The 24,754-nt window shown below is 44.7% G+C and overlaps 1 long non-coding RNA gene and 1 other non-coding gene across 2 annotated transcripts; both read left to right on the top strand.

Moving 5' to 3' along the window:
* Positions 1 to 2,468: 2,468 nt before the first annotated feature.
* On the top strand, positions 2,469 to 8,821 carry LOC123017401. The gene is made up of 3 exons (XR_006413598.1): positions 2,469 to 2,630; positions 6,709 to 6,865; positions 8,264 to 8,821. It is a non-coding gene; the product is annotated as an uncharacterized LOC123017401 (long non-coding RNA).
* Positions 8,822 to 16,384: 7,563 nt separating this feature from the next.
* Positions 16,385 to 16,456, top strand: TRNAC-GCA. Its single transcript has one exon. It is a non-coding gene; the product is annotated as a tRNA-Cys (tRNA).
* The last annotated feature ends 8,298 nt before the right edge of the window (positions 16,457 to 24,754 follow it).

The following is a 24,754-nucleotide window of genomic DNA, read 5'->3' as shown; positions in this document are numbered from 1 at the left end:
GAAGAGCACTCCACACGGTCAGAGCAACACTCTCCTTATATCCCCTTATATCCATTTTCCCTGCCCCTCTTTCAGAGCTTTTCTAAATGGCACCATCCCTCTACCAAGGAAGTACCAGGGAAACCTCAATGTTTGGAGAAGTGGAGGGAAGATGCCAGCTCAGTGACGACTGAGCATAATCAGTGGTCATGGAATGCTCAGAGGAGGGGAAATGGGATGGAGTATCTACACCATGGCATGGCTGGCTAGAACTGAGAACTGGAGCACTCCGTGTGCGTGTCTGTGCATGCGCACATTCATAAGCAAATTTCCAATCAATCCTGTCATGCTTCCCACTTTTATCAAATGTTGCGTCTAAGTTCCAATTTGCTGCTTTAATTCTTTTCTTTCCTCCTCTCTTTTCCATGCATATTTTAGATTGTTGTTTTCATTTTTCTGTTCAGTATGTAATATTGCAGTTGTGCTGCACAAAGAACAGCAGCAGAGGAGTTGGTCTGATTCTGCTCACTAAAGCATATTCCGAGGTCTGACCTGGAGCATTTTTGCTGAAGCCCCAGTGCTAGTTCTGCTTTTTCAATAAACCTAGGAGGAGGATGTGATCATAATAAACTTCCAAGGAAGCTTCACTGGCCATTCTGTGACCAACATTGTGTCGACAGGTAATGGCATGAAAGCAGACAGCTGTAAGAAAGACTCTCACATTTGATTCAAGAAGCATAAACTGGTGAGCTTTGAACATCTCCTAAAAATGCATATGGGCTTTTCCTGTAATCAGCCATGATACCACTCTGTTAAACTGCTTTGCTGTAATATTTTAATGGCATGTTTTGTTTTATCCTGTTTTATATTGATGTTTATATTATATTGAATATGCTACACAGACCACTTGGAAATTCTAGGATGTTGAATGGTATAGCAGCAGTTTAAAGAAATAAATGAAATTTATTGTACACTACCCTGAGTGTTAAGTCCCAATGAAACCCAGCGCAATTTATTTCTAAGTAAACAATCTTAGGGTTGCACTGCCCGAGGTTGGATGCAATCCTATGGCCTCCTGGCATGGGTTTGTATTTCAGGAGCACAAGATAATGCAGAGCCCCAGCAAACTGGACTGGCTACCTCTCTGAAGTTGCAAACCAGCCGCAGTAAGCAGGAGGGTGCAAGGGGCTGAGGAGCGCAGGAGGCTGGGCTGACAGCTTACACCATATCCAAATGGCTCTGCAGGGTCCTTCTTTGCTTCCTCCACGGAACCATCTGTTGTTGTTGTTGTTATCATGTGCCATCAAGTCCTCTAGGACTTACGGTGACCTTATGAATGAAAGCCCTCCAAAATGGCCTGTCCTTGACATCCCTGCTCAGCCCTAGCAAACTCAAGATCATGATTTCCGTTATGGAGTCAAGCCATTTTGCATTTGGTCTTCCTTTTCTTCTTCTCCCTTCAACTTTCCCTAGCATGATTCTCTTCTCCAGCGAATCTTGCCTTCTTGTGATATGCCCACAGTACGACAGCTTCACTGTTGTCATTTTTGCGTCCAAGGCAAGTTCTGCCTTGATTTGATCTGGGACCCCCATTTTTGTCTTTCTATTGGTGCAAAGTATTCACAAACTCCAGCACCATGTTTCAGACACATCAGGTTTCTTTCTGTCAGCTTTCTTCACTGTCCAGTTTTCACATCCACTCATACTTGTCAAGGAGTCTAACTCCGTCTGTTTTTCTGACTGCGAGAGCCAAACCACCAGCAAGTCCTATCAAAAATGTTCTTTATTGAAGCAAGCACACAACAATACAGAGCAGCCCACTCCTCCAAGAGAGCAGCACCCCCCACTAACAATCCAAATGTTTTTATACCTTTTAGAGCAAACTCATCCATCATTTTGACCTATCCCATGTGCACTTTGATCCCGCCTTCTGTGCACTGTTAGCTACAGAAAGTAGGTCACATTCCACACTTATCTTAACAGTGGGCAGTTAAGCAGACTGTTAGATGCCAGCAATTGTCTTCTCGGTGCATGTCCAGTAGTTCTCATGCTAGTGGAGCATGATTGGAGCTGTTTCAGCTGAGCAGTTTCTGTTACATCAGTAGTCATTCATTCATACACACCCTAATGTCTGTCTATCACAGATAAACAAAGTTTACCACTTGAAGGGCACTCTTCAGGATGAAGCCTCAGCAAGGTTACAGAGAGTTCACGCACAGGGAATCCAACGTTTTATATGATAGTGACTGGGAATACAATTGTGTGGACGATCTTGGCCTCAGGCTCCAGTGAAGTGCCCTTACACTGTAATGATGTGTGTTTGTGCTTTGCTTTGTGTCACATGGGGGACTCATTTTGGTGTTATGCCGATTAGTGTATGAGAGGACATGTGGTACTCTAACATGAGGCAGGAATATTCTGGACTATGACTCAGTAAATAAAGGTGGCCTTTTGCATCTTGTTGAGATGGTGTTCTGTGTAAGATTAAGAACACCAAACTCTCCTTGCCAGAAGTGAAAGGAGATGCATCACTTGAAGCTTCCTGAAATCTGGGCACAAGAAATGCACAAGTTCTTCTCAAGAACACAGAAAGAGGAAGAAATTGACTCCTGTGTGACTGAATTGAAGAATTCTTTGTGGAACAAGATCAGGTAATTTCTGAACAAGGCTGTTTAGGGAAGCTGCTTTGACCTTGGAAAAAGCTGTGGGCATTTGTAGAGCAGAAGATGTGACAGTAACACAATTAAAAGGACTAGGATCAGCTACAAGAGAGATATTTTGAAAAGCAAAAACAGTATTAAAAAGAATATTCAGCTGCCTAATGAGACTGTGCAACTTGTTTCAACTGTGGCTTCAAATGTAAAGTTTTGTTCTATATGTGGTAACAATCATGAGATAAGTCAATGTCCTGCATATGCAAAAGAATGTAGAAAATATGAAAGATCTTATCATTTTGTGAAGATATATAAGACCAAAGCTTGTTCACAAGAATATGTGTATGTTGGAAGAATATTTGCAAGTTATGTGTATTTAGACTTTAACATCTGACCTACTGGAAGATGAATGGCATGTAGATCTCAAAATAAACCATAAGGATGTGAAGTTTAAGATTAATACTGGAGCACAGGCTAATTCTATGTCCTTAAAACTTACAAGAGTCTTCAGAGTGAAGATTTACAAAACTTTAATGAAAGATTCATTACTTATGCAGGTACCAGGTTGAAAGTGCTGGGGAAGTGTATTATGAGGTGTATATTGAAAGAGAAAGAATTTGAATTAGAATTTCACATAGTAGATTTTGAAGCACAATCAATCTTGGATTCAAAAGCAGTTACTGATTTAGAGCTAATGAAAAGAGTCAATGTGTTAGAATGTGAGGAAGGCAAGGAAATATATAAGCATTATGAAGATGTGTTTCAGGGATTCGGATGTCTTCCAGGTCAGTGTGAAATCAAAATGGATCCACAGGAAACACCTGTAGTACATGCTTCTTGTAAAATTCCAGTTATGTTAAAGGAAAGGTTAGAAAAGGAACTTAGAAGAATGAAGCAAGTGGGTGTGACTGTTGAAAGTAGAAGAATCAACTGAATGGGTAAATAATTGGTTTATTGAATGAGTAATTTAATTTTTAACTTGTAAAAATTAAATACCAGGTTGTAAATAAATCTGGTGAAGAGCAAATAAGAATTTGTTTGGATCCAATCAGTATGAACAAAGCCATACACAGAGAGAGCACCCTCCATTTCCAACAGCAGGCAAAATTACTAGCAGGCTGGCAGGTGCAGAACTGTTTTCAGTGACGAATGCTAGCAATGGATTCTGGCAGATACCATCTGATGAAAAGAGTCCCAGATTGTGTACTTCTAATACACCTTTTGGTAGATACAGATTTACCAGAATGCCTTTTGGAATTTCATCAGCTCCTGGGGTATATCAAAGTACCATACAACAAGTGCTTGAAGGATTAGAAGGAGTTATGTGTTACATAGATGATATAATATTATGGGGAAAGATACAACTAGATCATGATGAAAGACTTAGAAAGGTGTAGAGTAAAGAATCTGAAACTGAATAGAGAGAAATGCAAAATTTCTATGACTGAAATAAAATACTTGGGACATCACTACTGAAGGAATAAAACCTGATAAAAATAAAACTGAAGTGATTGTTGAAATGTCAAGCCAACAAATTAAGGAAGAGTTGCATAGATGGCAATACGTGTATGATAGAGAAATAAAAATAGAAAGTGACCATAAATAATTGGAAGTTAATTTTTAAGCCATTATATAATGTTTCTCCAAGAATTCAGAGATGGATGTTGTTATTACAGAAATATCATCAGAATATAATATATAAACCTGATGATTTAATATTTAAAAATGATAGACTAATTGAACCTGAAAAGTTGAGGAAAGAAATGTTGAAAATCATTTCTTCATGAAAGTAATTTGAGAATTGGATTGCGTAAAAGAGCTCGAGATGTGATGTTTTCACCAGGTATGTGTATGCAAATAGAAGAATTAATACAATCTTGTAAAGTATGTCAAACTTTCCAAAGGATAAACAATCAAAAGGAAGCAATGTTATCTCATAAAGTACCAGAAAGTCCATGGCAAAAACTGGTAAAGGGAAGCTTCATGGGAAGAAATATCTTTTGATAGTAAATTATATTCAAAGTTTTTGGGAGTTTGTTTTTTGGACAATGAGCTAGTAAATGTGTGATTGTGCATTGTAAAGCTATTTGCTAGGCATGGTATACCTTGAAACTGTAACAATGCTAATAGTCCCCAATTTAATTCTAAGGGGTTTAGAATGCTTGCAAGAGAACAGGATTTTGAGCATGTTACTTCTAGTCCATATTATGCAAGAGCAAATGGACTGGCTGCAAAAACTATTCAAACAGTTAAGAAGAACTTAAAGAGGAGTAGTTTGGATAATATACATCCATATGTTAGAAATATACCTTTTTAGATAAACAGCCTCCAGCACAATTACTAATGGGACGATGTTTGAAAGCATGATTACCCACAGCAAAATCATTGTAGCAATCAGGTAGTAGTAGTGCAAAACAGTTTAGAAAAGAGACAGGAAAAGCAGGAATATTATTATGACTGAGGGACTCTTTCTCACCATTGAAAGTAGGGAGAAAAAATTACAATTCAAAAACGGGGGTGTGGCAACCTTCAAAGGCAATTAACAAAATCAAACTCCTAGATAGTATGTGGTAAAGTCTCAAGATGCAAGGTTGTACAGCAGAAACAGAAAGGATTTACACGAGACTGAAAGGATGTGTGAGGAAAGTCATGGCAAGGAGATTGGGAAGGATGACAGCAGAATCGAATGTGTGAAATTAGAATGGAATACTTTTGGAAAGATGGAGTTAGAGGAGATACCAGTGATCGCATCTAAACGAAGAATACTGAGCAAACCTGTAAGATACAGAAATGGGGAATGGGAAAAAGAAGAGATGTGATGGTGTTTGAGCTTTGCTTTGTGCCACATGGGACTCCTTTTGGTGTCAAACCAACTGGTATATAAGGGGACACATGGTGCTGTAACATGAGGCAGGAATGTTCTGGACTGTGACACAGTTAATAAAGGTGACCTTTTGTATCTTGTTCACTAAGCCTACGAATACCAAAGATTACATACACATGAAGATCTTTTCTTATTCCTTCTTTGCTGCCCTTCCAAGTCTCAATGTTCAAATTTCTTGGCTGCACTCGCCATTTGAATTGATGGCTGAACCAAGGTATGCAACCTCTTCCATGGGTTCAGTTTCTTCATTGTTGACAGTGAAGTTCTAGAATGCTTCTCTAGTCATGATTTTTGTTGTTTTTTTTTTTAACATTCAGCTGCAGTCCTGCGCTTTCTTCTTTCACATTCATCAGGAGTAATTTCAATTCATGGCTGCTTCCTGCCAATAGTATATTATCATCGGCATATCTTAACTTACTGATGTCTTCTACCATGTTCACTCCTCTTCCTGATTCTAATCCAGCTTCCCTATGGCATGTTCTGCAAACAGATTGAAAAGACATGGAGATAAAATGCATTCTTGACTGATGCCTTTGCCTATAGGAATCCATTCTGCTTCTCTATATTCTGTCCTGAGAGTAGCTCCTTGACTGTGGTACAGGTTAAGCTTTAGGACAATCAAGAGTTGAGGCAACCCCATTTCTTGCAGGACCATTCACACAGTCAAGGCTTTCCTGGAGTCTTCTTTGGAAAATCTGAATGGCTGAAAATGGTTGTCTACAGGAAATTTAGTGTGTTGGGCATTGTGGCAGCAGAATTGCCACCACATGCCTTGCACCATGCATTGGATGCCTCTGAGTTTGGAAGCTTATGTGCACGTGCAGAAGGCATCGCCCTTAAGGAAATTCATGGCATGGGAATGGCCTGACCCTTTCTTTGTGCCACAGTGACCCATGTTCATCAGCAGGCCTGTCCAGAGCTTTAGGGGCTCTCCTGGGCCATGGCGGATTGTGGGGCGTGGGGGCTGTTTGGAGAAGGGAAATGTGGCCCAAATTAGGTAGGCCTTAAGATTGCACCATAGCTGAGGGTGCCATAGCATCCATTTGTTAGGTATGTGTAGTGTTGCCTGCATTCAGACTGCATGGTTCTGTCCACTGGCCAGAGCAGGAGGAAACGGGTGAATGCCATAGAAAAAACGAGGCTGACATCTCTGCTTGAGCAGTGCCTTTGATGTCCCTTTTCTCCTCCCAGCTGACCTGGAAAGGCAAGGACTCATTTGACCTTTGCCACTGCGCCCCCACCCTCCACTTCTAAGCTAACCATCTAACCATGGACCTTCCTTGTGAACAGTAGATCCTGCATGGACATACAACATCTCTCCTTCATGCAAGTCACATCTGGATTGTTTGTGAGTAAACAGACTTTTTAAACCTTTTGTTGTAAGTCTCCCAGCATAGATTCTAACACATCCAGGTACAAGCAACACTCTCTAAACTAAACCTGCTGTTCAATGTGTACTTCTACTGAACCTGTATTATTGTTATCACTGTTGTTGTTGTTATCCCACCCCATTAGCTATAAGGCTTCCTGGGAGGGTTAAAAGTGAAAATATATAATCAAATACAGTAACAATTTATAATACATCATTAATGTAACAACCAAACAAGTGAACAAGTAAAACCATGCCAGATCTCACTATGTATAGAAAAGGTCCCAGCCCCATTTTGTTCCTTTTGCAAGCAGTGGAGTGGGCGCTCCTGCAGGTATCTCTGTCCACCCTGGGGCATCTTTCAGCTCCTGTGCCTGGTTGCCGAGGGGGAGCATTCCTTGGTGGTGTGCTACCACTGCATGACTGGATTTTGCTGGGGGCATTGCAACGGATGCTGAAAAGCAGCTGTCCCTCTTGCCCTTTTCGGGGCTCTTTGGTGTGCTTCTGTTTTCTTCTTTCTTGTTAACATTGCTCATACTAATGGTGCACGAGCATGAGTGAGCTGCCAACTGGAGGCCCACAGAACTGTTTCACTCATGATGAGCACAAGTTCTCAGTTATGTTTTCAAAGGCTTCTGTAAGTGGCTTTAATGTTGTTGTTGTTAGTTGCGAAGTCGTGCCTGACCCATTGCAACCCCATGGACAACATTCCTTCAGGCCTTCCTGTCTTCCACCATCCCCCAGAGTCCACTTAAGCTCACACCAACTGCTTCAGTGACTCCATCTAGCCACCTCATTCTCTGCCATCCGCTTCTTCTTTTGCTGTCAGTGGTTTTAATATTACCTTTTATATTTTATTTAAAAAGTTTTAATCTTTTGCAAACAGCCCAGAGTGTATTGGCTATTAGATGGGACAGAAATGTAATAAACAATATGTGTAACAATGAATGAAATTTCAGGTCTTTGTGATTTCTGTTGAAAAAGTTGATTCGGGGGTCTGCAAATCAGCCAGTGAGCCATTAAGCATGTGCAGAGTGCCTCTACTTCATACATCTCATCTTCACAGCTGGGCTTCCATAGTAAATGGGAAGGTTTCTGTAAGCATCTCTTTAGAAATATACAATGTTCTGAATGCTCAGTCACTCTAAACTAATTCAAAAATCTTAACTTATTGGGAGAGAAAATCCACTTATGAATGGAAAATATGTGTGTGAGGAGGTGCTCAGACCTGAGTGAAGCATTTAACTCTTAAAATGAGAAGTTCCTGGCCTCAAACCTACTTGGGAGTTCACCTCTAATTGCTAACATGTGTGCATGCTTGCTTGTAAGTAATGGCGGGGAAACACTCTGTTTTTGTCCTTGTTTTTCTTGTTTCAGGTTTGAACCTTGCATCAAAGGGGAGACAAGTACATCTTTAATCTGAGTGATGGCAGCGGGGGAAGGTGCAACTCAAAGAGTTTGCATCTTATCAGAAATGTTCATGGTAGAGGAAAACCAGGCCAACTGCACAGCCTCTTGCCCTGCCCTCTTCTGCGCTGTCTCCTTGCAGATCAAGACCTGGGCGGTGCTGTGTCACTGGCACCCCTCACCCTTCAGCCCAGAGCCTCCTGTCTCTCTCTGTCTGCCATTTACTTTCACTAATTTGTTTGTGCATTCACTGTCTCATACATTTCTCTAGGTATTTTACTATCATGATAAAATAGGAATAAAATCAACAGTATAAAACAAAAGATGCATAAAATGCACTATCACATTGCAGGAACTAGGATAACAAACCACAAAAATATTAACACATTTTAAAGGACATTGGAGATGTTTTAAAGCCCGGGAAAACAGTGCTAAGATGGCAGTGTGGTTGCTGGGCCTGCTTCCCTTGGGAGAGCTTCCTAGCATAAGGGGCACTTGAAGAAGGGCTTCTGTGGACTAGGTATGGGCAGGTACCTATGGGGGAAGAAGGCCTTTCATCAGGTACCAAGGTCTGAAGCCATTTAGAGCTTTTAAAGTCAAAACCAGCACTTTGGATCGGGTCCAGAAACAAATTCGGAGCCAGTAGAGGTGACACAGGACCAGTATAATATAAGCTTTGTGTCTGGTCCCAGTTAGGCGTCTCACAGCCATATTTGGTATTACGTGAAGTTTCCAGAACATCTCCCTGTACGGTACATTATGATAATCCCACTGGGAGGTTACTGGGGCATGAATTGCTGCATGTGTGCTAGTTACCTCTGGATAAGGTGAAAGAAAACACTTTATCAGGGACAGTAGCTAAAGCTAGTAAAAGGCACTCCCATTGGAATGTATCGGTCCAAGAGCATTCTCAAGCTACATATCTCATCTTGCTGCAGGACTTCAAGAATAGGTTGAATCCCACTCATCTGGTCTGGGGTACTACCTGAGATAGTTGCCTAGATTGTGCTTCAGTGTGTTAGTCCTCATCCGGTCCATTTCCCTGATAGCCTCACTTGGCTCAAAAGAGAAGGAAAATGGAGTTGCATATCATCTACATACTGGTAACAACCCACTCCAAGCCTCAGAATGACCTCACTTAGCATGTGAGACAAGAAGGACCCTTATGGAACCCTGAACTGAAGATGTCGTAGAGTTGAACAGAAATCCCATAGCACCATGTTCTCAAAAAGCCCATCCAAATTAAAGTGGAACCAATGCAAAAAGGATATGCCCACACCTCATTCCAACAGGTGCTCCAGAAGGATACCATGGGTAATGGCATCAGAAGCTGCTGAGAAGTCGAGAAGAAGCAACATTATAGGCCCCCTATTTCAATCCTGTCTGGCCGGAGCTCATCCATTTCCAGGCAAGTAACCAAGCCCAAACCCCAACTGAAATGGGTCCAGAAACTGGCCCTACTTGCTCTGCCTCAGTCCCCCTGGCATTCTATTGATTCAGTGTAGATTGTACGGTAAATGTTGGGTGTAAAGGACTCTTTTGGCTCAGTTTGTCAAACTTCAAAGCATGTTCCAACCATTTTTCCACCTTTGTGCAATATTTCCCCATTTTCAGTACCATTCACATGTGGAAGACACAGCAGGGAGAACTCACAGTGAGGGATGAGCAGACATGCGGAGGGAATAGCTGTGCTTGTGCTCTCTCCATTCTCCTCCCTTTAAAATGAAAGGTTACATGTGTGATCCAGTATGAGAACAATTTCCCATTCTGTTCTGTCTTGTTTATTTTTAATGTATAATGGATTGTTTTTATGAACGCAACTGCTTACATAAGTAGACAATACACAATAGATTAAAAACAATTAAAAGCATGATCTCAGCCAAATTCCACTGATTTTAGCAGGAGAAAGTGATGTACTTGGAAATTAACAAGAGTTAAATGTGTTTAACTTTGCAGGGCTCATGCCTTGGACAGGGAAGTTTAAAAAATGGTGCAGCATTGCATTGGGGAAAAGAGTGGGGGAGAGAAGCCTGCATGTCTTCTGTGCTTTAAACATAGCTAGATAAAGTGATCCAGTGAAGGTGGACTTTAGAATGTGACCTGACACTGGATGAAGATCCCAGGAGAGTATATATGGAAATAACAGCACGGATGCTTAAGTGATTCTTCTTGCAGAAAACAAGGATTTTCTTTTTAAGCCCCCCCAACCCACCCCCCGCCCCTCCCCCCCACCGGGACTATTCAACCGATGTGGAACTCTGCCTTGGATTGCGATGGGAGGATGTGTCTCGGAGCACAATGCTTCCCCTCTCCAATGCCCTCTGCCCCATCACTGCCCTCCCTCCTGCCCATGCCAAAACGGCCAGGCCTGAGAGTGCTTCATTATGCGTCCTGTTGATGCCTGGCGGTTTGGGGTGGAGTTAGGGTGAATGGTTACGTACCAGACTGGAAGGAGGGAAGAGTTTTCCCCACCCCCATTCTTCCTTGCACAGACCCCCTTAAGCTTTGCCTTTGTCTCACACTTAAGAGCCTTTTAATTAAAACCAGCCACAAAAGGCCTGGCTAGCTGAGTATTGCTGGCAGGAGAAAAAGAGGATCATTGCTATGGAAATGAATAGAAGAGGCTGCGCTGCCATCACATTCTTGGCATCACCAGCCTGGCAATATTGAGCAGGGGAAGAAAACCGCAGCGCAGAGGCCACACCCTCCTGACAAACGCCAGCGCTGGATCGTGGTTTGCGCAGCACAGGGTGGCAGACGGGTGCTCGAGAGGCAGTGGTGGAGCAGAAACAAGCGAGGGGATGCATTCGCACAAGCAGAATAATCAAGTGAGAACTGACATTTTGCCAGAAGACTGGAAAAGCTTTAGAGGAGTAAAAGCCAAGCATGCCTTCTGTTTTCATCATTGCTACGTGCATTCATGGTGACCTTAAACTCTGTGAAAGGAAGTGGGGTAGCCTTGGCTGGCTCTACCTCAACCGGTTCCTTTGCCCTGCCATGGGCCACTGGCTCTCTAAATCTTCCGGGTTTCAGATAGGAAGGGAAAGGGTTGCCATCCATTGGAATCCTCCCCCGTCACCCCAGTTTCACACTGCTGAGTTTGCTGGCCAAGACACGGGGTGAGCTTCCTTGGCTCAGTCTTCCCGACAGAGGCAATGCAGCACAGCACAATTACCCCCAAGACCTCCCAGATGCCCCACGAGGCAACCACAGCAGGCCCATCACTGTCCCAACGTGCCATCCTGGCTGCCATTGCCGCCCTGCTGCTGTCCCACCCACCTGCCTTTACCACCCCAGTGGCAGCAATTCCCGAGCAGGTTGGGGCTCAGGTCACCTCACGGTGGCCACAGAAAAAGCCGCCAACAGCTGGGGGACCTTTGGGGGCTGCACGACTTGCCAAGCCAGACCCTAGATGCATCATGCAGGCACACATACCTCCTTAGCTGGGGCAGAAGGCTGATAGCTCTCCGATTTAAAATGCTCAAGGGAGATCCTCAACTACTCCCTACCCATTCACTCTAATGGAAGAAAAGAGTCATTCTGGGCTATTAACAAGAAAGAACCTCAATAAAAGTGTAGCACCAGAAGGCCTGGCCAGCAGGTATAACCGCCTTTATAAATCTTGCTTGGCTATCAAGTTTCATCAGTATTCATCTCTGTCCCCAAGGGCTCACTAAGTATTACATTTGGAAAGATTCTGAAAATAAAGGGGGACAAACTGAAAAGAGGGAACCCTTCCACTCATACATTTTGGTTGCCATTACTTCTTTTGTCCAAAAGCATCTAAAAGTTGCCCTAATTTGGTTTTCCAATTCAGAGACCAAATTTAATTCACAATTAAAAGAAGACAAACAATAGCATTTCCGACACATATATAGTACCAATGCTCCAAAAAACACTTTTTAGACATTTGTATGTGAATCTTGAAAAAGTCACAGTAAGAGAAGAGGTGAGCTGCTGGAGTAGCAACTTACAGCTGCTCTGACCCACAGGACATTCAGCTGTTATGGCCTCTGGGAGGGTGGGAGGAAGCATCCTTACGATACACAGGGATATTAATCGTGGTCTGCTTTACAGGGCTGTTGTGAAGGATCGCTATGTGGGAAATACTTTGAACACTTGAAAGTTAGAAATAAAATATAAATATTAAAACCGAAGTGATAAAATCTGTCAGAGAATGCTTCTTTAATCAAAATAAGGGCAGAACTAGGCATTTCTTGGAAACATATGGTGGTCACTGAAAGCAAGAAACCTTGTTTCTTCAATGTTTAGTTACTCAAAATGTGGAACATGATGTCATCACACTCTGATGGGAGTGGAGAAGCTCAAAGCACAGGGATGTCACATTCCACATTTTGCTTTAGTAGAAATCATCAGAGGAGGATAAAAGGAGGTCAGAGCCTTCTCATTTATGGCTGATACCACTCAGCTCAGGAAGCCAAAAATCTTCAGTGAACCCTAAGGGAAGAGTCTAGAACATGATCACACTCATCTTCATGGTGCTTATTTTTGAAACTTGTGAGATGCTTAATCCTCTATTCAATCATTGAGAATAAAACGTTAAGAAGAACTTGCAACCCAAGGGGAGGGCAGGTTGTAATAAAAACAAAAAGCTCTGTGATGCCTTAAAGTCTAAGATGCTTATGAACAGTCTGAACTGCCGTTTTCATTTCTTGGTTGTGGAAAACTCTCCAAAGACTGTGAGTTTGAACCACTGGTCTGGTTCAGTCCAGAAAATCTGGTAGAGGGAGTGGTGATGGAGTGTCTTTTATACCGTGAACTAGAAAAGGAATATACCTGTGATTTTCTCTGTGGGGTTCTGGAGCTGTCTTGATCTAGAAGCAGTGCAGAGGTAGCCTGCTTTTTCCTGGCCTTAAGCCACTCAGAATAACATCTCAACATTTCCCCGCTTACCAGGGTCAGCTAACTTTTCTCCTGCCAGGGCTGCTGTGCCTTTAACAGCTGCACGGCAGGCGGGCGAGCGGCATCGCCACGCCAGTAAAGGCTGTTAGCTGCTGAATGCGTACAAAGGCTCTGACAGAAAGGCAGTTCGGTGGTGACCCGAGCGCCGCCCCACCACTGGCAAGGTTGTGGGGGAGAAGTGGGTCCCGGGGCGCGTCGTGGTCCCGCGGGGCATCCTGCAGGGCGTCCTGGGCCCTCTCCAGGAGGGCGAGAAAGGTTGCTGCAGGTGGGGCCGGGGGGACCCCCCGCGCCCCTGAAACCCGGCACAAGGGCGCCCGCCGCCCAGCCGAAGGAAGACGCAGCCTTTAAGCGCACCTTGACCTTGCTGGCAGGGGACGGATCCCTCCCCTTGTCCAACACGTCTCCTGCCAGGGAGAGGCATTGAAAGCGCTGAGAGACAGAACGCGCCGAGGAAAGGGCCTGAAAAGGCAGCTTAGGGCCTCCCGCTGAGCCGGGCGAGGGGATTAGGAGGGGCCTTCGGGGAAAGGAGCGAGGGCGGGAGAGCCCAGCCAAGGCCCGCGCAAGGGGGGCGGCTTTGCACAGGCGGCGGGTTGTTCCAAGCCTCGCTCCGAAGACGAAGTGCCGGCGCAACCGTCTCCGCCGAGGGTCGCCTGCAGCACCGTCGCAGGCCGCTTCGGGAGGCAACGCGGAATGCGATGAGGGGGCGCCACCACGCTCGGATTAGCTCCCGCCAGCCGACTGGCTACAATGCTCGGCGGGACACGTCATCTCGACCCTCCTTTGTTCGGATGAAAAACCGGGAGGCTGAAGCAGTTGGTGGCTTTCAGCTATTAGGGAGATGTGAGTGGAGTGAGCAAGTTGCTGGAGAGCCGAGAGAATAACTTGCAGCTGGCACACCCGCCCGACTAAACAACAAAACTAGAACAGCCGATTATGGATTTCCCTCGCCACCCGGAAAACTCCTTCGTTTGCTTTGTGCACTGCGTTCTAAACCTCAAGGCAACTTACGAAATAACATATCACTGGTGGCTGGTCTCTCTGGGGTGGAGCCAAGGGGTCACCAGAGGTAGAGTTGCCTTTTGCATCCTCAGCAGCTAGTAATGCACACCACAGAGCAAATAAAATTTCCCCTACGGTTTTGCAGAGTGCTTGTGTCTGGCTTAGGAAAAGCTGAGGCACATGAACTATGAAAGCAAAGGAGGCAGCGGGGAGTGCTTGCGGAAGCACACTTTGGGACCCACACTCTTGTTCCAGCACAGCTCCCATGAGCGGGAGACTCATTACTTTCAAGGTCGTGATGCACCCATCACTATTATTTATGTCATCGTAGGGCTTCACAAGATGGAATCTCAAATGGAGACACAAGAGCCTGCGAAACAGGGTGGGAATGGGCGATAGCTGTATCTTCAGAGCCACACAGAAAAGCAACCTTGGAAGCGGCAACATGTTCTGAGAGCATGCAAAATCCATCCCTTTGCATGCCCACAGAGCACCTGCAGAACCACTGCATTGCATGTTTACTCAGAAGTAACTGAAAAGCAGCACAGTAGGAAGATCCAACTTATCTATTTCTACTCAGAAATAAGGGCTGGATTACTCAGGAGTAAGCATGGTCAGTAAGTTCTAAGAGCAGCCAACATCCACCCCTTGCATAATCACACAGTACTCCCCAAATTGTCATTAAAAATTAACAAGGAGCTCTGGGGAGCCCTATGCCCCCCCCTTAAAAATAAAGGAGAGAGAGAGACACACACGCAGCATGCAATGTTCCTGTTGTGCCTCTGGCTGTTGCTGCTTCCCTAGCCTCTTTGTGACACAACGATAAGATTGCACTCTAGTCTCTTTCTCTCAACACACACTCCCTTTGTTTCACTCTTTCCCAGCAGGTTAGATAAAATAAAGGAGGCTGCTAGCTGAGGCTCATTATCTGTCACTCTGCACTCTGAGCAGACTCACTGGTCTCCTGCCTGCCTGCCTGAAATGGGGGAATGATTATGCCTGCACCACCTCCTGCCCTGCCTGGTGCCTGAGATCCTGCCTGCACTCATGCAGTGGGCCTGGAGGAGTAAGGCAAGGAGTCCTCTCGTAACTTTTGTGCCGGTGCGCATTCATTCATTGTGCAGATTGGCTTGGCAGCAATAGGAACATTTCACCTATATTACTTTTGAATCCTTATGACAACCTGTGAAGTAGGTCAGCATTATCATCCACATATTGCAAATCCTCTACCTGCAAAAAGTGCAAGCCGAAACAGTTGATACAGAGAGAGCCTTTTCTCTCTCTGTGCCATCACTCCTTTCTTTCCCTCTCTCATTCTGCCACCACTTTTTTCCTTTCCACCCAGCAGAATGCTGGGAAACACATAGGCTCTTCTGTAGTCCAAAATCACGTACAGAGAGCTGCCAGTGAGTGGCTGTGGCTGCATTTTGTCACTACTGATCCTCCATCATTCATCTGGACAGGTAAGAGGAAAAGCAGTGATCACAGCAGGGGCAATAGCTGCTGATCACTCACCCTTTTTTCCCCCTTGGTGCTGGCAGCCGCTGCTAGCAGCAGACTGTGGCCATTATGCACGTAAGTGAGTGGCAGGAGATGTGGGGGCCTCAGGATGCATATATAACTCGCACTTGGAGGTTGTGGTGCCCAGTGAGGGCCGTTTATGCAAGGGTTACACAACTCTCACGTAGCTCATGCTCAGTTGGTTGCATGGGCTGCAAATTCAAAATGCACATATTGCAGCCTCATAGCAGTTAAATAACCAATGGTAGATTGTCATGTGGTCTGAACTGCCCCAGTAGGTACACGACAGACAATACTATACTTTAATAATGACGGAAGAACATTTTCTCAGCAGTAGCAAATTATATTCCTGAAGCATAAACATCCTATAGAAGAATGAGTTCCACATCCACCTCCACAAACTGGTGATAAATCATTATTGTGCAAAGAAAATGGGGGAAGGCAGGATTAGTCCTATCTCATATTGGCAAACCAACGGGGTCCCTAAGTGGTTAGGCAAACACATTTTGGAAATGTTTTTGGGTACAACATCCTGGCGTAGAGAATTGGGCTTTCATATTGCAAGTATAATGTTTGCTACTGGAGTGCACCGAAGAATTTCAGTCAAGCTAGTCCTTTCCTTTGAAGAAAAAATAACAAAATGGAAGTGGGGGTATAGCTCAGTGGTAGAGCATTTGACTGCAGATCAAGAGGTCCCTGGTTCAAATCCGGGTGCCCCCTGTAACGTTTTGGACCTGCACATGGTAGGCATGTCGTGAGCGGAGCCGGCTGGAGCTGGGGGGTCAGACGGGATGGCCTGGGATGCCCCTTCTGACTCGCTCTGCTTCTATGTTTCTAAAATGGAGGTTGTTATATTTTGGCAACATCTTGTGACTCACTGAAGAAGCCAATCAAAGACAGAAGAAGAGGAAGACCAACTATGAGATGGGTCAATTCCACAAAGGACGCTGCAGCATTGAGTTTAGAAGAGGATGAGACATCCTGGGGGACATTCATTCATGGCGTCACCACAGGCCAGAGATGACTTGATGGCATGGAACAATGACAAAGAGCGACTGGCAAGAGGAAGAAGGTGAATGGTGTTGCAAAGGGAGGCTGCAAACCCAGTGGTGCTGCATTGCCAGATCGGACCTCCGCTATCAGACTTCTAACCTGCCTCCTTGCAGATCCATGTTGAGCAAAGTGCCACCCCACTGCCAGCTGCAACAACTTATTATTATTATTATTATTATTATTATTATTATTATTATTATTATTAATATTTCTATACCACCCATAGCCGAAGCTCTCTGGGTGGTTCACAACGTTGAAGTCCCCCACAGCTTGGCTTGTCCGAGCGCCGTGGCAAATGCATACCAATGCATGCATGAGATTGGAAAATGCAGAGGGCTCCTTTTGCCCGCGATCTCAAAAACCCTGATCTTTAAAGTGCCTGAGAGAAAAACTTGAGAGCTGGGGCATAAAAACCAGACCCTGGTGCAGGTGGGGCCGCTGCCACTGCCAAAGGCAACTTGAGGACAAGGACCTCTCCTCTTTTTGCTGATGGGGAGAGTCCCACTCGCTGAGGTGTGGCCTGAAGTGCTGCATTATTGCTGCGAATATTAGGGATGGGCAAGATATGGCAGGCTGTAACCCTTGTCTCTCAAAGAAGTAGGAAGAGGTTGGGCTTCAGGGCAGTCATCACAGTTACATAGGGCAGAAGGAGAAATGGATGGAGGGCCAGCTGCTTTGTAATGAGAGGATATGACAGGGTGTTGGCTGTCCCCACGTTGGCTGTCCTCCAAATAAATAACCTGGAGGACCTTGGCAACAGACCCCTTAGGGTTGAAACTGCTGCTGATGAATGCCAGGTTGGTGAGCAGTAAAACAACAGCTATGGGCCTCTTACTTTGCCAGAGTCCCAGTTGGATGAAATAGGGGTGGGGGAAAATATTGTTAATTGTATGCCACATTTCAACCTAAAAGTTGCCAAGGAGCCCCATGACATGAACTGAAACATTAAATACTCCATTTTTGCTTCCAAACATGATTTTGCTTTGCACGCCCCAGTGCAGATAGCCAAGCTGCTGTGTGGATCCTTTGATAGCTTTGCAGTATTCCTGGGTTGAACAACAAGGCAAACATGTGGTGAAGGAGTTGTACAGCCACCATGCCATGTCCCAAATGGACAGGCCCAAGGCATGTGAATGGCCCATGTCCAGTTTGTCCAAGGTGCACAAGCCAAATGGCCTGCCAATCTCTTCCATGGATCATCATGGTGACCCAGTCCAGTGGGAGGTTGCCTGGGCTCGTGCATAGGTCCTGTTTATTGCAGTGGGGCTTCTATAGAAAACTTTCCAGTAAATTGGAAATCCTATTTTGATGCTTTTATTGGAGTCCAGGAGCTGTACACCAAGGTAACTTCCCCAATTTGACCTGGTTCCCACGATGATCGGGGTTTAAAGAAATAACTTAAACTGTTGCTTAAACATGGTGGCTTATTGAAGCCCTGATGCATGCTGGCACGTGCAGGTGCTAATTGCCTAATTATCTGTCCAGGCACAACTTGCCATGTCATCTGAACTTGAGCAGTGTGGCTTGTTGAAGGGGAAGCAACCTTCAAATGCCTCATAGACTGTTGCTTGGTTGCTTGAGTGGGGGGCATTAAATAACCCACGGGCTCTTTCTGGGTTATGTTGTTAGAATTGAATCTACACAAACCCAAAGAAGAAACAGATTTATTCAGACAAAAGTCTTAGCCCACCTGTCTGCCCTCTGACAGGGTCTGAAAATGGAAGTGGGTTAGAGGCATGTTTTTCAAGATGGGTGAATACAGCCCCCTGCTGGTTAATGGCAGAGTGGGGTTAAGAAGAAAATGCTTGACTTTTGCAGAGAGAAGACAATGGGCTGCTTTGCAAGATAAGCCACAGTGGCTTATTTAAATCGCAGTATGTTCCTTTGTCAGTTGTAGGGTTATTAAAGGTTCTTACCCCTCCAACAAGCCATAGTACCTGAATGCAGGTGACATGACATACAATACCTGTGTGATGCTTATGGGAATCATACCCAGTACATGTCACAATTTAAGTCAGCCACACTTCCCCTATTTATGTGGAATGTGCAACCCAGGTTTGCATTACAAAACAGAAAGCTGTGCTTAGGAGTAAAATTCAGCTAAAAATACTAAAGCTTTGGTCAATGGCCTAATGAAAAGCATTTAGGACTGGTCCTATCATTAGACAAAATGAGTCAGCTGCCTGAGGGCAGCTGTTCTTGAGCTTCCATCTTTCTCCACACCATTTCCCCAAACCCCATTACTATTTCCATCCTCCTGAGCTGATACCTCTGGGGTGAGGGTGGGGACTGTATGATCTTCTGCCTCGGGCACAAATGTCTTGGGATGGTCCTTAAAGGCCTTTGAGCTTAAGAGTCATACTGACCAAGGAAATCTGGATGATAGGAGCCTACCTTTGCTGGATGGAACCACGCTTTCTGGGGAAGTTCACTTTGCAGCTTGGTCTGTATGGGCTGAGGTACTTTCTACTAGGGTCTCATAAACATCCTGAAGTTCAATATAGTCAGAATGGGTTGAGTCTCCGTGAGTGCCTATGACAAATTCTTGCAAAAGTTTGCATACTTTGCAAATATGGATGAGATGAACCCTTTGAGAATCCATCCCTCCAGAATCCATGGACTTTCCCTCTTGTTGCCTGGCCCGCAAAGTGAACCAAGCCAAGAAGTCCATGAACACTCACAGACCACCAGTTGTGCAACTGGCAGCCTTCACTAGCTGCCATTCCCAGAGGCTGACCTTTTTCCCTGTGTGCTGGAAAAGGCGCACAGCAAGAGGGCATGCCAGCCACCGTTCCTGGCCACCAACCTTCTTCCCGTCACTGCTGCCAGCTCAATTTCTGGGAAGAACACCATGAATCCTGGACACGCGCACCAGGAACATAAACTCTGGGCGCTGCAAAGCAGGCTGGAGTCCAGGAAGCTGAAACAAGGGAATCTAGATGCCACACTTCAAGAAAGATGCGGCCAAACTGGAAACAGTTCAGATAAGGGCTACAAAGATGATCAGGGGACTAGAAACTAAGTCCTATGAGGAGGGATTGAAAGAGCTGGGCATGTTTAGCTCAAGAAGAGAAGATTGAGGGGAGACGCACTAACACTTTTCAAATACATGAAAGGCTGTCACACTGAAGAGGGCCAGGATCACTTCTCAATCACACCAAAGTGCAGAATATGGAACAATGGGCTTAAGTAACAGGAAGCCAGATTCTGGCTAGACATAAGAAAAAAATCCTGACTGTTAGAGTAGTACAGTAATGGAACCAGTTATCTAGGGAAGTGATATAGTTGGACAGCCATCTGTCAGAGATGCTTTAACTTGTGGTCCTGTTTTGAGGAGGGAGTTGGACTTGATGGCCTTATGAGCCCCTTCCAAATCTACTATTCTATGATAAGGCAGTAGCCTGGTGGCCCACATATCAGTCACAAAACAATCCCACAGAATGGCACATGATCAGATCAGCAGGCACAGACTCAATTTTATTCCTGTAGTTATGATGGGTGCAATGATTTGAGTTTAAAATGAAAAACTGCACATGTTCAGAGGCTTTTGTTCAGTTTATTAAGTTGGGGTTGACAAAAAGTTTTGTTAGTGTCCTAATGTATCAGGAATATAGAAGCAGTCTTGACATCCATTGGTCCAAAAGGCAGGGATATCTACAGAGCATGGCTCTCCCATGGAAAAATCATGGATACAAAGTGCCAGAACAACTCTTTGCATGCTGTGCAGCCTGCTGCCATATGAAGAGAAAAGGCTCCATGAAGAGCGACCATTACTCTCTAGGATACCAAGACCAATAGAAGCAATTTATGAGTGGATAACATGATGGCCATCTTTAATGCAAGACTGCTTTTGTGGATGAGGATGAAATAGGCAGAAAGCAAGAGATGTGGTGTCAGGCAGGGGAGGGAAGGTTAAAAAGAGGAAATGTGGTGGTGGCAGTAGTAGAAATGCAGCAGGTGAGGAAATCTGGTGGAACCATTTGTGGGCATGCCTGGGAAGATACAGAGGATAACCTTGCCACAGGCAGCATCCCGTGGTAGTAGTTGGAGCGCCCCCGAGATGCAGAAGCTTCACTTCCATTCCAGCCATTTTCATGTAGGATGCAAGGAAAGGACCAGAGAGACAGTGACTATTTCCTTTTTTTCATATTCATACCGCTACATCCTTGGTTGTAAAATTCATGTGAGTGGGAAAAAGGGCCTTCCTAAGTTACCAACACGGAAGAAGGCTGCCAGGTGCACAACTTGGGGTCTACGGGCTTTTGCGGACTTCCTCTTGGCTTAGCTGGCTCTGGAAGACTGGGCCAAGCTTAAGAGAATGCCCATAAATGTTTGGAGGAATAGATTCCCACAGGGCTCGTCCCAGCCCTTGTTGGATAAGCTTGGAAAGGGAAGGTGATTATTATTTTGAATCAGCTTGTTGGCCCAGATGAGAACTTGCTGCCATTCTTAGTTTTCTGTGCTACAGCTGAATGGCAATACATGCAGCTGAAACATCTGATAGGATCCAGTATTGGCCCTGCTGCTTTTACTGCTTTAGACCCCCCACCCCCTTGTTATTGGAAGTATTGATTGAAGCTGGACAGATCTAATGACTCACAATACATATCTATTATAACTGAACAATTATGATACACAGGGACTTAAACAAGAATGGAACAATGTACTGGAGTATCTTGTATTGCCCATCAATGGTTTGCTTCATTGGCATCTATCTGAGAAGGGGTAATGTATCTTAGGTTCTGTTTAATTCCACAGAAAAATCGATGTTTCAAGAATGCTGGACACCACAGCAATTGGTCAATTGTTGGAGGTGTAATCAAGCTAATGTTTTTCTTACCAATTGGCTTTGACAATGCTGAAATGCAACTTCCCTTTGGAGAAGCTAATTTGGATAAATTTTGTGACTGAAAACTCTTCAATATTCTTGGATACGCATGCTCTTCTTAACTATCCAGCCTTTTGTAATTAACACAAGGTCAACATAAATGGCTTCTCTACAATGGATCTGACAGCTTAAAAACACTTGACAAACACTAGAAAGACAAATAGTCACCTGTAATAGCACAATGGGTTTTAATGATTTAAAACAATGGACTTATGAAGTGTTCGATTTTGGAAAGGTAGTTTTTAGGAGTAATTTATGAATGGACTAATACATAGATGTTTGGGCTGCTTTTGTTGAAGACTATGCATAAGCATCTCTAATAATAGTATATTATGTGACCCATAAAACATATAAGAGTATATAGTCTATATGTATTCATTGTAATAGAATCCCAAAATCATAGCATAGTAGACTTGGAAGGGGCCAATAGGGCCATCAGGTCCAAACTCTTGCTAAGTGCAGGATTCGAAGTTAAAGATCCACAACAGATGACTGTCAAGCTGCATCTTGGATGCCTCCAGTGTGGGAGAGCCCACCACCTCCCTAGGTGACTGCTTCCACTGTCGTGTTGCTCTACCAGTCAGGACATTCTTTCTGATGTTTAGCCAGAATCTGGCTTCCTTGAGCCCATTATTGACATGGATCCTGCAGTCTGGAGAGATTGGGAAATGATCCTGACCCCCCTCAGTGTGACAACCTTTAAGTCCTTGAAGGTGCAATCATATGTCCTTTCAACCTCCTCTTCTCAAGACTAAACATGTCCAGTTCTTTCAATCTCCCCTCATAGGACCGTGTTTCCAGTCCCTGGATCAATTGCTTCTGGTCTCTGAACCCTTTTCAGTTTGTCTGCACCTTTGTTAAACTGTGGTGTCCAAAATTGGATGCAGTACTCAAAATGAGGCCTAACCGCTGTTAAGTAGAAAGGAACTAGAATTTCACATGCTTTGGAAATAATGCTTCTGTTAATGCAGCCCAAAACTGCATTTGCCTTTTTTTGCAGCCACATAATACTGTTATTTCTGTGATACAGAGAAATGTAAAGATGGAGGAGAGCTATGATCACATTTCTTGTGACCTGGTTTGCTGAAACCTTTCCAGACTTGCATTGAACAAATCTGGACATTGAAAGAGTTTGCTGGACCCTGGATCTTGTCCCAACTTCCCAGGACAGTCTAGAGGTATTATATCCTGTTTTCTAAGGTATCCTTGGAAGCTTTGGCCCATGCAGGCCCTGAACAAACATGAGTCAGTGCAACATAAACACACCGAAGTGGGAATGTTTCAAGATCTTGCTCTTGAAACAATTCACAAGTGGAAACTGTCAGGGCCCTGTAAAGCTGCAGAGCAACTGGAGTGTGCTACAAGTGGGGCTTCCCTTTCAAATTGCTATTAACTCATGGCAGCAAGCCCTGATAGCCTCAAACACCACAGCGGCCCTGGCTCTTCATGAGGCACTAGATGTGAAAGCACCTAAGTCTCCCAAACTCCCTGGTGGAGATAACAGCCTGCACTTCCATGTTTGCTGCCAAGGCAACCCTGCCTGCTTGGAAGAGAACAAACAAGAAACCTGAAACTACTCTGAGGAAGTGCAGTGATGGTTGACTTTCAAGATGGAGGCTATTCCACAAATTGCATGCAACTGTCAGAACTAAACCTTCAGAGAGGCATTCTAGCTTTTTAGAACTGGGTAAAACTTGCACAAAAGCAAGGAAACTACCAAACAATGGGTGGTTGGGGCCAGACATGGAGCCTTCTGGAGACAGATGGAGGACTGAATTGGGTCTCCTAGAGAGCCAGATTTAGCTCCTGATCCTGAGATCCTGCACTCCTGCTGTAGGTCCTTGACACAAGTCATTGCAAGTCCGATAACATTTTCTCAGTGCTTGAACTGGGTGTTTACAAACAGGAGGTGTGAGGAAGATTCCCTTGTTTCAGCTTCCTGGACTCCAGCCTGCTTTGCAGCGGCCCAGAGTTCATCTTCTTGGTGCACATGCCCAGGATTCATGGTGTTCTTCCCAGGAATTGAGCAGGCAGCAGTGACAGGGGAAGAAGGTTGATGGCCAGGAATGGTGGCTGGCATACCCTCTTGCTGTGCCCCTTTTTCCAGCACACAGGGAAGCATTGCTTTTGGCTTCTCTGGCACTCTCAAATCCCCTCACCTTGCTAATGTGTACATCCAGAGGAGTGAGACTTAAAGGCATTCCCTGTTGCTGAATCGTTATTTTTATTAAGAGCTTTATGATCCTGCGTTAATGCCTCCTGTGTGCCTTGAGGTAGGACCACCACCTTAAAACCCTAGGGTTAGGGTTGCAGCTGTAACAAGCAGCGACAGTGCCTGCAAGTAGGCGCGAGCGGGAGGGCTCTTGGAAATGCCAGGCTGATGCTTTCGGGTGACCTCGCGCAACCTCAGCCCTTGCGGCTGAAGCACGGGAAAGTTTGAGCCGATGCTTAGGCGACCCCTAGCGGTTGGGAGGGAAAAGTACCAGTTATGTGTGGTGCGCGATCCTATGCCTTGACATAAGGAAGGCACGCGAAGTTCCACGCAACCTACTCCTAACTTAGGAGTGCATAGGAGTGCAACATTAAGGGTTTTAAAAATATGTGGTGAAAAGCGCAAACGCCGCCTGTGTATATTGAGCGACTGATGGGGTGAAACAAAGCAGAAACACACGAGCAGGGGAGGAAAGAGAGATCGCATGCGCATTCCTGTCATAACTTTTTCGGAAATCTGTGGTGTTGTGGATGATCACTAGAGATAGGAATAGTAGAGAAACATAGCATGGTTACTCTTCGTTTTTAAAACAAAACAAAAAGCAAGAGCGCGTTGAATACCTTTTCTCTATTTGCGCGAGCGAAAGAGAGCTCCTTGAAATTAATGGGCTAACCCCAGGATTTTTGCGTAGCTAATATAACTGGAGAGTAGCCAGTAGCCCCCCAAACAGAAGTAAGCAACAGAAACATGAGTTCCTGTTGTATTCCCCATAACTTAGTACTCACTTTTTCATAAAGTAATTTCGTGATTTTTTAAAAAATGTTAAAGTGCTGCACTACACATACTCTGTTTCTACTAACCACAT

This window comes from Varanus komodoensis, unplaced genomic scaffold, assembly GCF_004798865.1.
Source record: "Varanus komodoensis strain SLA01 unplaced genomic scaffold, ASM479886v1 scaffold92, whole genome shotgun sequence".
Lineage (NCBI taxonomy): Eukaryota > Metazoa > Chordata > Lepidosauria > Squamata > Varanidae > Varanus > Varanus komodoensis.
This window is presented reverse-complemented; position numbering and strand designations above follow the sequence as displayed.